Raw genomic sequence first — 13,189 nt, forward strand, 5'->3', positions numbered from 1 at the left:
CATGTTGAGGCGTGTTTTCATTATACGTTTCTCCATTCTTTGTATTGGGCTTATAATTTTTTCCTCCCATACTTGCTTCCCAATTCTGGGCTTTAGCCAAAAGTAGACTAGCTTGCATCTGTGTATTTGGTGTATAGTTTTAACTTTTTAATTTTTATTTTCTTTTTCCAAAAATTGATATTGGATGCACTTGTGATCCTGTAGAGCCGTTGCAAAATCAAGGAGCCTTCTCTGAATCAAATAGCCTTCTCTCCTGTAAATACCAAATAAGCAAGTAGAGCAAGTGCATCAAATCTAGATCCTACATCTAGTTCCCCACAATCTTTTCTAAAGGCAAATGCAATTTTGATGCTGCAGAGCTATTGCTAAATTGAAATAGCTATCTCCCTTCACATAAGCAGCTAGGGCAATTGCATCAGATCTAGATCCTACATCTAGCTTTGCACAATCCTTTCTCAGGGAAAATGCAATTGTGACGTTGCAGAGCTTTTGCTAAATCGAATTAGCCTCCTCCCCGCCACAAGCGCAAGCAGGACTAGTGCATGAGATCTAAATCCTACATCTAGATTTGCACAATCTTTCGTTAAGATGCTTAGATGCAATCAGCTGAACTAGAAACTAAATTGTTATAAAGTCCATAATCAGGAATTTATATTACTGTTATCTAAGATTGCACTCTTCTTGACTTTGGATTTTATGTTTCCATCCTCGCCACTGGTTTCTAGGGTTCTACTTATAGTTTTTCACCTATTTTTGTATTGGATTTATAGATTCATATCCCATAACTGAAAATTCTCCTCTGCTGCATTAGCGTGTTGGATTTATGGTTTTTACCTCTATTACTCATAGCAATCACTGCCTACCCTAGACCACATAGAATGGAAGACTCAAACTTGCACGGTGCGCCAAAGACAAGCAGAGGGGGGATAGGACTAAATGATAAAATTTTAAGAAAAAAGGCTTTGAAAAGATCCAAAGACAAATAAGGGAGTGCAAAATAAATAGAGTTTGACAAAATTACCTCGTCATCAGTTTTGGAAAAAGCATCTTCATCATCGCTGGCAGAAGCATCTTGATTGTCGTCTACGCTGGATGCATTCACCGGCTGATTGTCTTCATCGTCTTCATTGTCGTCTACCATTGGCCAAGTTATGGCTTTGAGCTCTTCCTGGTCATACTCTTCTTCTTTTGGGCTCAATTCTTCATTTTGTGGTTGTTCTTCCTTGCAAGAAGCTAGGCAAATGCAAGGGATACTTATATAGGAGTTTATTCCAACTATGAAGGAATAAAATGAGGACATAAAATTGTAAATCTTAAACCCGACTAGGCCACTGGACCTCCAAAAACCTGACTCGTTAAGCCATAAAATAGAAACCTGCTGTGAAACTCCAGAAACAAATGAATCAGAATGAGTTATCAAAATGAATAGAGACAGACAAGACTTCCAGAATCATGGGCCTTTACACTTGACATCTGAAAATATACTACAGTATGAATATCGTGGTCACAACTATTCATTTATATTGCACTGTTGTAAGAAAGGATGATCATTTTTATATATTTTGTCCAGTAAGGCTTGTACTTTGTCACTGCCAGCTCTAACCAAGGTTTCATTTTCCCATTGCAATGAACAACAACTACATTGTCAATCTTTGAATGGTCCACACTAGGATTATATCCTAAACCCAACATATGCCAAGATGTGTCCAAAGGATGGGTCAAGCCATAAAACGTGATCAATCCAGGGGGTAGTGTTCCAAGTTTCCACAACACTCTATCCTCGTTCTGACATACAATAAAAGAAAAACTGAGAAATCAAACAAGGAAAAACCCATTAAGCTTTCTAGCTAATTACTTTAGATTTACTTCAAATACTTTGAAGGAAGATTCATAGGAATTAACATAAATAAACCACACTACACACTTACCATGTTCGGCCACTTGTGATATATTCCAGTTATATCTTGTTTCTTCCATTCTTTGAGATCAAATACGTTCATCCCATATTCCCAACCACAAGCATTAGGATCAAAGTGCTTGGCTATGTGCGAATTGGAAAAATTAAGGTATTTGTCAAACTGGTGAAAGGTTTCTCCACAAGTTTCCACTGCACCATTAACCTTTCCATGAAGATATACTGAACACAAGGGCGTCAAATCTTTCTACACCACAATATCATCATCCAAGAAAAGGATCTTATCCAGTTTGGGATAAAATCGTGGAAGATAGAAACGAAGATGATTTATCATGGATAAATATTTTGGATTTCTATATTTCAAATTGGAGGAACCTACTGAGAGTGTAGTCGGGTGATCTACCTTGAAATAATACTCTTTCATAGCTGCGGATTCAAGTTGGCGAAGAACAGGGCAATAGGAGGAATTGAGCCATTTAAAATCATCAACATTTCCTATATGTATCGTAGCTTTCCCTGGGGGATTAAGTAAAAACCACATTTTCATGGCCCAAAAATTTAACTTGTCTGTGACGAGATGAAATACATGTTTCTCATGTTCCTGCAAACATAAGTAAATCACCTAGAATGAGATCCAAATATTAAATGTAAAATGCAGAAAAACTATTGGACTTTCAAACTTTAGAGTATTTTAAATTAATAACACTTCACCGTAGCATTCATGACAGTTGAATTCACAACCACAGATGCAGCCAATACATTGTCAGAAATAATGCATAGTGATAAAGAGTCAGATCCTCCAACTTTTCCTTTTTTAGGAAATGCTCGCTTTTCAAGAGGAAGCAAGTAATATATGGTCAATCGCATGGACAGATAGTGCAAGCCCTTGGGAATAGTCTTTGCTGCCAGCTAACTTAAAAATGTACTTTTATTTCTCAAGGTCCTTACTTGCTCATATGCAGACTGAAGCATGGCTCGCAACTTCTTTGTTATTGTCGCACAATCATAAATTTTTTCTCTATCCTTGGATAGGACATGACCCATATCCTTGATATTCTCAGGTGCACTGAAAAATTCATATCAATTATCGGCCATGAAAAAGAGAATGAAACACGGAAAGATTGAAACATAGACTGCAACTTTAAAAGAAACAAAGGATATGAACACCAAATGCAAATGGAAGCACTTACTACTCTTGATTTAGAAGCAACAAAATGTGAAAAACTATTACCTTTGAGGTAGATCAGAATCTGAATTAGGCTCACCCAATGTACGCTGGCATTCTTTAATACGAAGCATCAATTCCTGGTATAAATCAAGATTATTCCTAGCCTACGAAATGATTGAATACACCCTAGCCACGATTAGTTGGTCTTACATCAATCTAACAGTGGAGTCAGAATTCTCGTTCTCATTCTCCTGCCTCCAAATGCTGTATTTTTCCAGGATAGTAGAATCTACCTCCTTGGAATGTTTAATTGCTGTGTTTTCAAGCTCAACTCGTTCTTCTTCATCCCGTTGGATCAGCTCTATTGACCTTTTCTCCCTTCTCTTTTGCCTCAATTGTTGTAAGCATTAAACTACTATAAATCAAAGCATACTAAGCTAGAATATAAGAAATATAAAAGTTTTCTATTGGAGAAGTAACATTCAAAAAGGATTTTGGAAAAGAATATAACAATTCCCTTTTCCATGAGAACAAAAAGTAGCGATCTAGTGCAACAAATAATTTTACCCTCCGCAAAACTTTTGTTGGACTTTCTTCAAGCTACAAATGGTCTGAATTACAACAACTATTGTCCTGAGAGTTTGACTAGACATTACCTTACAGTAGGCTACCAACAATATAGATCAGTTAACTAGGGAAAATCAAAACTTACATCAAGATCATTCCCTTTGACGTCTCGATGTTCACTTCCTGTGTCATCGTCTTGAAAGTTCATAAGTGGTTCTTTGTCATTGGAAGTTTTTTTCTACACCTCGTCATTCATTTTACCCCCCTCAGGATTTTCCTCACCTTCTTCATTGAAGATCACACCATCTTGTTGTGAATGCAACTTTTCTGAGCTGTCTCCAAAAGTCATTTGCCTTTGCTTGATGTACATCATTAGAAACAGAGAAGCACCCCTGCAAATGTTAGTTTTCACTTCCTTCTTAATACAACCCTACTCAACTATGTAGATCATCATCACACAGGTTTACTTACATGTTCAACAGAGAAAATAACCAAAATATTCACCAATCATACCTCAGAGTTAGTAGTATCCCTTTGGTTTACTTCGGAGGGCTTTTCTAATACCCATGAGGAAGAAAAATCATTTCGTCCAACAATATTTAAGTTCAGAGTTCCCGAGTCCTCTGTATTAGCTGTTATGATATTAATCACCTGCCCAACAAATAAAATTTATTTTCAATTCTCTGCTTAATATGGGAGAAAGAAAATTTAAGATATCCAAATGCAATAGGTTTCTTATACTTGCCTCCTTTGGGAAGAGAGATTCAATGCTCTTTGTTAAAATGTTCTTTCTCCAATCGTCTACCTATTCTGTGAACCCCACAGATAAATAGATAAGAGTGATTTTAAACATATGGAAGAGCTCCAGTATCCTCAATGTATCCTCAATAATTCCTCTCTATTTCAATCCACTCAGGACGATTAAATTTCGGTTTAAGGACACTTTATTTTCTGGGATTAGACTAATGTAAGTGCAAGTGCATTGCCTAGATCCTGAAAAATAACAAAATGGCCATAGAAAAATAGAATTTATTTTCAAGATGTGGAAAGAGCATACCATTCTAACGAATCCATCTCTTGAGAAGTTGTACCCTGTTGTTTTAAATGAAAAAAAATGAATAAAAGGTCAGGTAGAAAGACTTGATGGAGAATAATATCTATAAAAATATTGAAATGCTAAAAAGGGGGTTGCTTTGCTATCATTACACATCAATAATAAAATGGTGTTTATAATATTTATCGTTTTTTTTGGCCAATGTGCTCTGAACACTATGGGAACAATGTGAAAATGGCATGTATAGCAGAAAGTAGTTGGTAAACAAGATTGTTGTTGTGAATTGGGTCTAGGTTGGGTGGATCAGAACTGGTTTTATCTTGACGTATGAGAAGTGGATTTAGCTTTATGGATGGAAAGTGGGTCTAGCTTGGATAATGAGTGGACAAGAAGAATGATTGTTACCCTTCCCACCCAGATTCAATTCCCGCAAGATTCAATTCCCATGAGTAAGATGTTGAACTGAAATCTTAACAAATATATTGTTATAATGGCCATCTAGCTTATGCATAATCCAACGCACTCTTAGTACCATCATCCTCGGAACGAGGAGTGCCCATCAAATTCACTGAGAATTTGCTCAGCGAATTTACCAGTCATATGCATTTCCCTTTGTTAAAAAAGGGAAAGAAGATTGTTATTTCTTGCTATCGGGATCAATGGTTTCATTATCTTTGGCAAGGGAAATTACCCCAGGGGAAGTTGGTAAAAACTTTTCTCTTGCATGAGAGAGGTACAAACTTTGAATCTTTCCCCTGGTAGGTATTGTATCGTGTTAAAGAAGAGATGGAGTTCACAACTTCACACAGATCAAATGAAAGAAAATCTATAAAGAAAACTCACAAAATGTTTCGAAAAATGCTAGAAGTGCTAAAATTTTGAAAATAAGCGAGGAAAGTAAGTTTGATAACATCTTTCCTTTGAGATCATGTGAAAAAGCTAAAAGGAAAATCAAATTTTGAATCAGGTCCATGGGGTTTTGGTTCAACGGTTAACCGGTGGTGGTGAAGGCAAATCAAATTCCGAAGTAGGTCCACGGGGTCTTGGTTCAATGGTTAACCGAGGGTGGTGATAATTCCCATAAATACATAAATACATTTTTCTGTGGGTTCTTAATGAAAGGGATCTTTCTGAAATAATATAAGACGGCTACACTTCATTATATTGGAGATCTTACTTGAATGTTGTAAGAAGTCTGCACTTCATTTTAATACTACTAGATTAAGGAAGGGCATGCTTGCTGATAAAGAATTAAATGCTGACCCACCCCCAAAAAAGAGACAGAAGCAACCTGACGAAGGAGGAGGGCAGGAAGAAGCTTACCAGCGAGGGAGGAGGGCAAGAAGAAGCTTACCAGTTGCAGATGTATATGTGGAGTGACGAGACCCAACTCCCAGAAAAACCAATGGTGTAACCACAAAGATAACAATGAAGCCCACCACAGTTATTCGATGATGAAAACCTTGAATTCCCCATCCTCCATTTCTACCACGCTGGTAGCCCTGCCACCCTCCATTCCAAAAACCTCCTCTTTTCACATGTATCTTTAGCTCTCAACCCTAACACCACTTTTACCCTTCTCCTCCTCCTCCTAGACAGATATCGACCAATTGAACCCTTACTCAATCATAATCCTCTGCATCAAACCCATATCATTGTTAGCAGAAATATATGAAGTCAGAAACAACAAAAAAACCCTCATATCTCATATATACTTCAAAGCATTTGATAGGAAAAATTTCCAAAGGCATTATGAAATGGATAGATCAGCTAATTTCATGTAGTTTTGAGAAAGAAAGGGACACTGATATGGTAAAAACCTAGATGAAAATGGGCAAAGGGGCTGGAAGTAGACAGATCTGAGGGTCTCTATCTCTGTTAGCCTTTTGTGTTAAAAAACCAAAACATATAATTAAGGGAAATGCCTCATTCTTATTCATATGCCAACATAGATGTTATCATTAATGGGGATCCTCATTAGTGTGGCTAACTATTCATCCACTACGACATAGGTAGGGGAAGAACAGGCAGGCGGCATTAGGTATATATGGCGCCCCTCAACCTTTGTGCATCTCTAAGATTTTGGTATCAAAAGAAATGGGCTTCATGACAAATAAAGATCATTTCAAGGATCTTGAAATCTGAAACACAATGTTATAAAATCTCATTTAAATAGGTATGGTTGTTGTTGGTATCTAAGCCAAATGCATCTCAGCATTTCTTCTCATATCAACTCATTGAGGCAATCAGGACACACACGTGGGTTTAACCTAGATCCATCACTTTTTATATGATTTTTCCATCTTGGGTTTAAAAAACGTTTATATACTCTAATTAGTAATTTCTAGTACCCATGCTCGGTGCATGCTGCACATTACTTTTCATAGTTGCCAAATTTTCATTCTATCAATTAAAGCTATGATAGAATTAGTCTTTGTCAAAGAAGTCTATTTTATTTGATGGATTCAAACTAAATTTAATTTACTCTGGTTTTTCCTTTCCCTTAATAGAATGGATTTTACTGGTAATGTATTGAGTGAATAGAAAAAGGAAAGGTCCATGCTTCACCTTGGTTGTCTTCGCGATTGTTGGTTCAATATGTTGAGGATATGGTTGATGGTTTGATATTGAAGTCAAAATCTTTCCTTAACCCTTTAGCCAAAGAGGTGTCTTCCTAAGTATCTCCATTAATATCATATGAAGAGTCATAACATTTAACTTGGAATTATGGCCCACCATGATCATCTAATAATTAATTGAAATAACACTAAACCCCAATTTAGGGATTCGGTGGATTATATGGTGGGACTATGCTAGTGGAAATCCTAAATAAATGACTTTAAAACCCCTTGATATTCTACCTTGATGTCATTCATCTCCCAAATTTCTTGTTGGCTACACAAGTCCTTGAAAATAGACAAGGAAGATGAGAGGGATTTGACAAGGACATTAGGTTGTCCTAGAACATCATAAAGTGCATCCACATGGAATGGGAATTAAGGTCATAAAGTAGACTAGAGTGTTAGAGAAATAGGGTGCATCAAAATATTTTTGGAGTGTCCCAAAGGGCAATATACAATTCTTATCTCCTCTAAAATACAATATACATTTATTGTTGTGATAGTAACCACAAGATTCTTAGAACTAGTGGTATAGTGTTTGGTCATGAATGAATATGTGGAAAAAAACTCTAAAGCTTTCGACTCACTAGCATAAAATAGATCATGGGGCTGAATCAAAATTTCAAGGGACATGTCAAGGATCTCCGATAAAATGGGGTTAGCAACCAAAGGCTACCTTCCAAATAATTTAAGGAGAGTAGGGAATATTTAGAGAGGGCCAACTCAAGAAACCATAAGCAAGAAAAGGGGGAAAGTATCTAACAAATATGGTTAGAGTAGGCATCAAAATCCCCATCCTTGAATGAAATGGTGGTTTACACAGGGCTCATGAGAGAATATGGGATGGAGGGTATATTGGCATGGTCAGAATATGAGAGAAGTGTTTTATCTACTAAAGGAATATGGGATGGAGGTTATGTCTAAGTTCAGGAAGGCTTTTAACTTTTTTGACAAGGATGGAGGTGGATGTATCACAACAAAGAAGCTTGGGACAGTAATGCATTCTTTGGGTCAAAACCCCAATGTATATTGGAAGTGGTCCAAATGTTTTATATTCAATAATCCAGGCTCGAATTCAATAAACCACAAAAGAGTATTTCTAATCTGCTTGTAAATGAAACATATTAAATACACCATTCCAAATTGATTTTACTAAGGAGAATCAAAGAAATAGATGAGTCTGGTCATCCATCACCTCCATACAGAGTAAACAAAAACCAGTCCCACTCTGTCCTTTACAATAAAAATTGTCCCATGCCAAGATGAAGCCGAAAAGACACATTTACTGATATTCTTAGGCAGAGCGAAAATATGAAGCCAATATACAAAGATTCTCTGAAGGGCTGCTCGAACTAGAGTCAACTTGCCTCCTAGGGAGAGCCACCTGTGTGCCCATGATAAAAGTATATAGTGGATTTTCTCTATAAGTTAGCTCCAATCCTTAATTGCATAATAATTAGGTTGGAGCGTAAATCTAAGATATTTAAAATCTGCATCCAATGCAGTGGAGATAACGCCAAAAATATGATAAATCTCCAGTACCAATGCATTATCTGGGTAAGAAGAAACCATATGAGATTCAATATTATTCATAAGGACTCCAGAGACCAATCAAAAGAGGTCAATATCCCAAATATTAACACATCATCGACAAAAATCAAAGGAGTAACTGTGACTTGTCTACCTACACACCTTCAACCAAAATTACATTTACTCCATCTACCTCCACACTTGCAACCAATGTTGGGTTGTGTTATATTCTTTCCACGACTAGCCCATGTAGTTAACCAGGGGGGTAGAGGGCGGGTGGAGCCCCCCTTCATTGCGCCGATTGTGTAGTGAGGGGGGGGGGTCACAGGGGGTTTGAGGCATACCCGTAAACCCACTTTTTTGTTTTGGACCCTATGTTAGGATTGGCGGACCCACCTATGGTTTTGTTCATGATTTCCGCACATGTTTTTGGACGCGATGGTTTTCGGTCCATGGTATTGGATGCTTCGGCATGTATAAATATGTATTATAACATTGAAAGGAACATAATGAAAAATTAAGCTCATAGTCCCGGTTTTTGGATCCAGGGGAAAATCTCTGTGTATATGTTTTCTATGTGTTATGCTTTCGCATTGTTTATTTTCTGTGTTTTAGAATTCATATGCAGGTAATTTCTATACGGGGTTAAAACCTACATTTGGTATCAGAGCAATTCTGGCTTCAAGGGGACGCCTTTGTTGCTGAGGGATTTTGCTCGGGCCTGTGGTAGACCCTGTTCAGTGGGAGATCTGTGAAATCGATTCTAGTGGTGAAAGAAGATGGCAAGCAGTGGAAAGATAGAGATCAAGAAATTTAATGGTCATAGTTTTGAGTTGTGGAAACTCAAGATGGAGGATCTGTTGGTGGATAAAGATCAGTGGATCACAGCAGATCTGGGTACTAAACCAATGGGAGTGTCCGATGAAGAATGCAAGAAGTTGGATCGGAAGGCCAAGAGCACAATAAGATTGTGTGTCTTAGATTCAGTATTGTTGAATGTATGAGGGGAAGCTATGGTGAAGGCTTTGCGGGACAAGTTAGGGACTTTGTACCAATCTAAGTCTCTGGTGGATAAACTATTCCTGCAGAAAAAGCTATATAACCTAAGGATGAAATATGGAGACTTGGTGACAGAGCATCTGAATGCATTTAATATTGTGGTAAGTCAGTTAGCATCTGTTGATATTAAAATTTCAGATGAAGATAAGTGCATCATTTTGTTGTGTTATTTACCAGATTCGTGGGATAGGCTGTTTATTGCAATAGGTAGCAATGCAACTGCCTTGCAGTTTGATGAAATAGTCTCATCCTTGTTAACAGAGGAGATGAGATGGAAAAATATGGAGAGCCAAAATGGTGATGCCTTGTCTGTTTGAGGACGGTCCTAGAACAGAAACAAAAATAAGTCATCGAGTGGGAGATCTAAATCTAGAGGGAGATCTAAATCCTCAGGAAAACCTATAAAGGTGGTGTGCTGGAAATACAGAAAGGAAGGGCACTACGAAAGGAACTGTAAATCTAAAGCCCCTGATAAAGGAAAGGGATCTGATGATGCTCCTTCTGCAGAGGCGAAAACCACCTCAGATGAAGGTGGGGATGTGTACTTGGCTTTTTCAAGTACACATGTAGATCATGAGGCATGGTTGATTGACTCAGGTGCATCCTTTCACTTCACTCCCCATAGAGAGTGGTTATGTGAGTATGAAATACGATGGTGGTGATGTCTTCTTAGGGGATGATAGGAAGGCTAGAATCATTGGTCATGGAAAAGTAAAGTTGAAGTTGGAAGGTGGAAGGGTTAGAACACTTCCGGGTGTTCTGCATATTCCTGCATTAGCCAGAAATCTAGTGTTCGAGAAGGATACCTGCAAAATGGTTCAGGGAGCACTGGTATTGATGTGGGGAGTTCGAATTGGAGCTCTGTACAAGCTGCAAGGTAGCACTGTTATTGATGGGTGTAACAGTTCTGTGGTTCCTGAAAGTGGAGTAGAAAATCTAGTGGTCTCTTGAGAGAAGACCATGTTGTGGCATCAAAGGCTTGGACATATTGGAGAGAAGGGCCTTCGAATACTTCATGGTGAAGGTATGAGTAATAGCTCTTTGGATTTTGATTTCTATGAAAATTGTGTATATGGGAAGCATAATCGGGTGAGTTTCCCCTCTGGTAGTAAGAGGGCGAAATAGATATTAGAACTTGTGCACAGTGATGTGTTTGGACTTGTGAAGGTTCCATCACTGGGTAAGTCTGTGTACTATGTATCATTTATAGATGACTTCTCAAGGAATACATGGATATATTTCCTTAAGAAGAAATCTGAAGCCTTTCATAGGTTTAAATAATTTAAGGCTCTCGTGGAAAATCAGACAGAGAAGAAGATAAAGGTGCTGAGGACAGATAATGGTGGAGAGTTTTGCAGCAAGGAGTTTGAAGAATTCTGTAAGAAGTGTGGTATAACACGACAGAAGACTACTCCATATACACCTTAGCAAAATGGAGTTGCAGAAAGAATGAATAAGACATTGATGGAAAGGGCAAGAAGCATCTTCAGTGGTTCCAGGTTAGGACAGGAATTATGGGTAGAGGCGGTGGATACTACATGTTACCTTGTCAACAAGTCACATTCATCAGCGTTGGAGGATAAGACTCCATAAGAGGTATGGAATAGTAAGAAACCCTCTCTTTCACATCTGAGGGTTTTTGGATGTGATGCATATGTACATGTTCCAAAGGAGAAATGAACCAAGTTGGATAGTAAATTTGAAAAGTGCATCTTTATTGGGTATAAGGATGGTTTAAAGGGGTATAAGCTTTGGAACCTAGTCACACGGAAGGTTGTGTACAACCGAGATGTGGTGTTCAGAGAGGTAAAAGATGTTATTAAACATGAAGTCCAACCAAAGGAACTTGCGAAGATAGAGTTTGAGTTTAGGGAGGAAGAATAAGATTCTATAGCAGAGGAAGAATCAGAAGGTGAAGAGCCTCAAACTCCGGGTGTGAGAAGATCAGTTCGAGAAAGAAGGCAGCCAGAAAGGTATAGTCCATCTGCTTTCTGTTCAAATTTTTCTTTATCTATTACAAATGATGATCCTAGAACTGTGAAGGAAGCAGTAGATTCAGAGGATGGCAAACTCTGGAAAGAGGCCATGGTTGATGAAATGGCATCTTTGCACAAAAATGAGGCTTGGGATCTGGTGGAGTTGCCGACTGGAAGGAAACCCATTGGAAACAAATGGGTGTTTAAGAAGAAGACAAATGCAGAAGAAAACGTGGAGAAATACAAAGCTCGGTTGCTATTCCCAGGTGTCGGGAATTGATTTTGGTGATATTTTTTCTCCTGTTGCCAAGGTAACTTCTATTATATTACTTTTATCTGTTGCTACTGCTTTTGATTTTGAGGTAGAATAGATGGATGTGAAGACAAAGTTTCTTCACATGGATCTGGAAGAGGAAATATACATGAGGTAACCTGAATGCTTTGCGGTGAAGGGTAAGAAAGAACTGGTATGCAAGTTAAAGAAGTCTCTGTATGGGTTAAAATAGTCACCGAGGATGTGGTATCAGAAATTTGATACATTTATACGGGGACTTGGCTTCACCAGAAGAAAAGCAGATCAATGTGTGTATTTTAAAATAATTGGTGACTGTGTTATTTATTTGGTCTTGTATGTGGATGATATGTTGCTAGTTGGAAATGACAAAGAAATTATCCAGGATTTGAAGACCCAATTGTCCTCCAAATTCGACATGAAAGATCTTGGTGCTGAAAACTATATTTTGGGCATGGAAATTAAAAGAGATAGGGCAAAGAGGAAGCTCTGGTTAAACCAGAGGAAGTATGTCGAGACAATACTGCAGAGGGTTAATGAAAGATAGTAAACTAGTGAAGGTTCCTATTCCTGTAGGTGTGAGGTTATTTGCTGAACAATGTCCCAAGACATAAGAAGATGAAGAGGACATGTCCCTTGTTCCATATGCAAGTGCAGTCGATAGCCTGATGTATGCAATGGTCTGTACTAGACTAGACATTACACATGTAGTGGGAGTATTGAGCAGGTTTATGTCAAAACCAGGGAAGGAGCACTGGACAATACTGAAGCAGGTTTTCAGGTATATGCGTGTCACTAGTGATTATGGTTTGTGCTATCAAGGAAGATCGGGATTGGATAGAATGTTGGATATTCGTGGCTTTGTTGATGTAGATTGGGCTGGAGATCTGGATCAAAGAAGATCTACAAGTGGGTATGTGTTTAACCTATTTGGAGGTGCAGTCAGTTGGATGAGTAAGAAACAATTTGTAGTGGCACAATCAACTACAGAGGTAGAATACATGGCA

The 13,189-nt window shown here is 38.1% G+C and overlaps 1 pseudogene; it reads right to left on the reverse strand.

Moving 5' to 3' along the window:
• Nucleotides 1–1,510: 1,510 nt before the first annotated feature.
• LOC149163912 (polygalacturonate 4-alpha-galacturonosyltransferase-like) lies at nucleotides 1,511–3,842 on the reverse strand (annotated as a pseudogene).
• Between the last annotated feature and the right edge of the window lie 9,347 nt (nucleotides 3,843–13,189).

The sequence above is a fragment of the Pinus tabuliformis genome, chromosome 5_1 (genome assembly GCF_031772625.1).
Source record: "Pinus tabuliformis cultivar Carrire ecotype Pingquan chromosome 5_1, CPIR1, whole genome shotgun sequence".
Classification (NCBI taxonomy): domain Eukaryota; kingdom Viridiplantae; phylum Streptophyta; class Pinopsida; order Pinales; family Pinaceae; genus Pinus; species Pinus tabuliformis.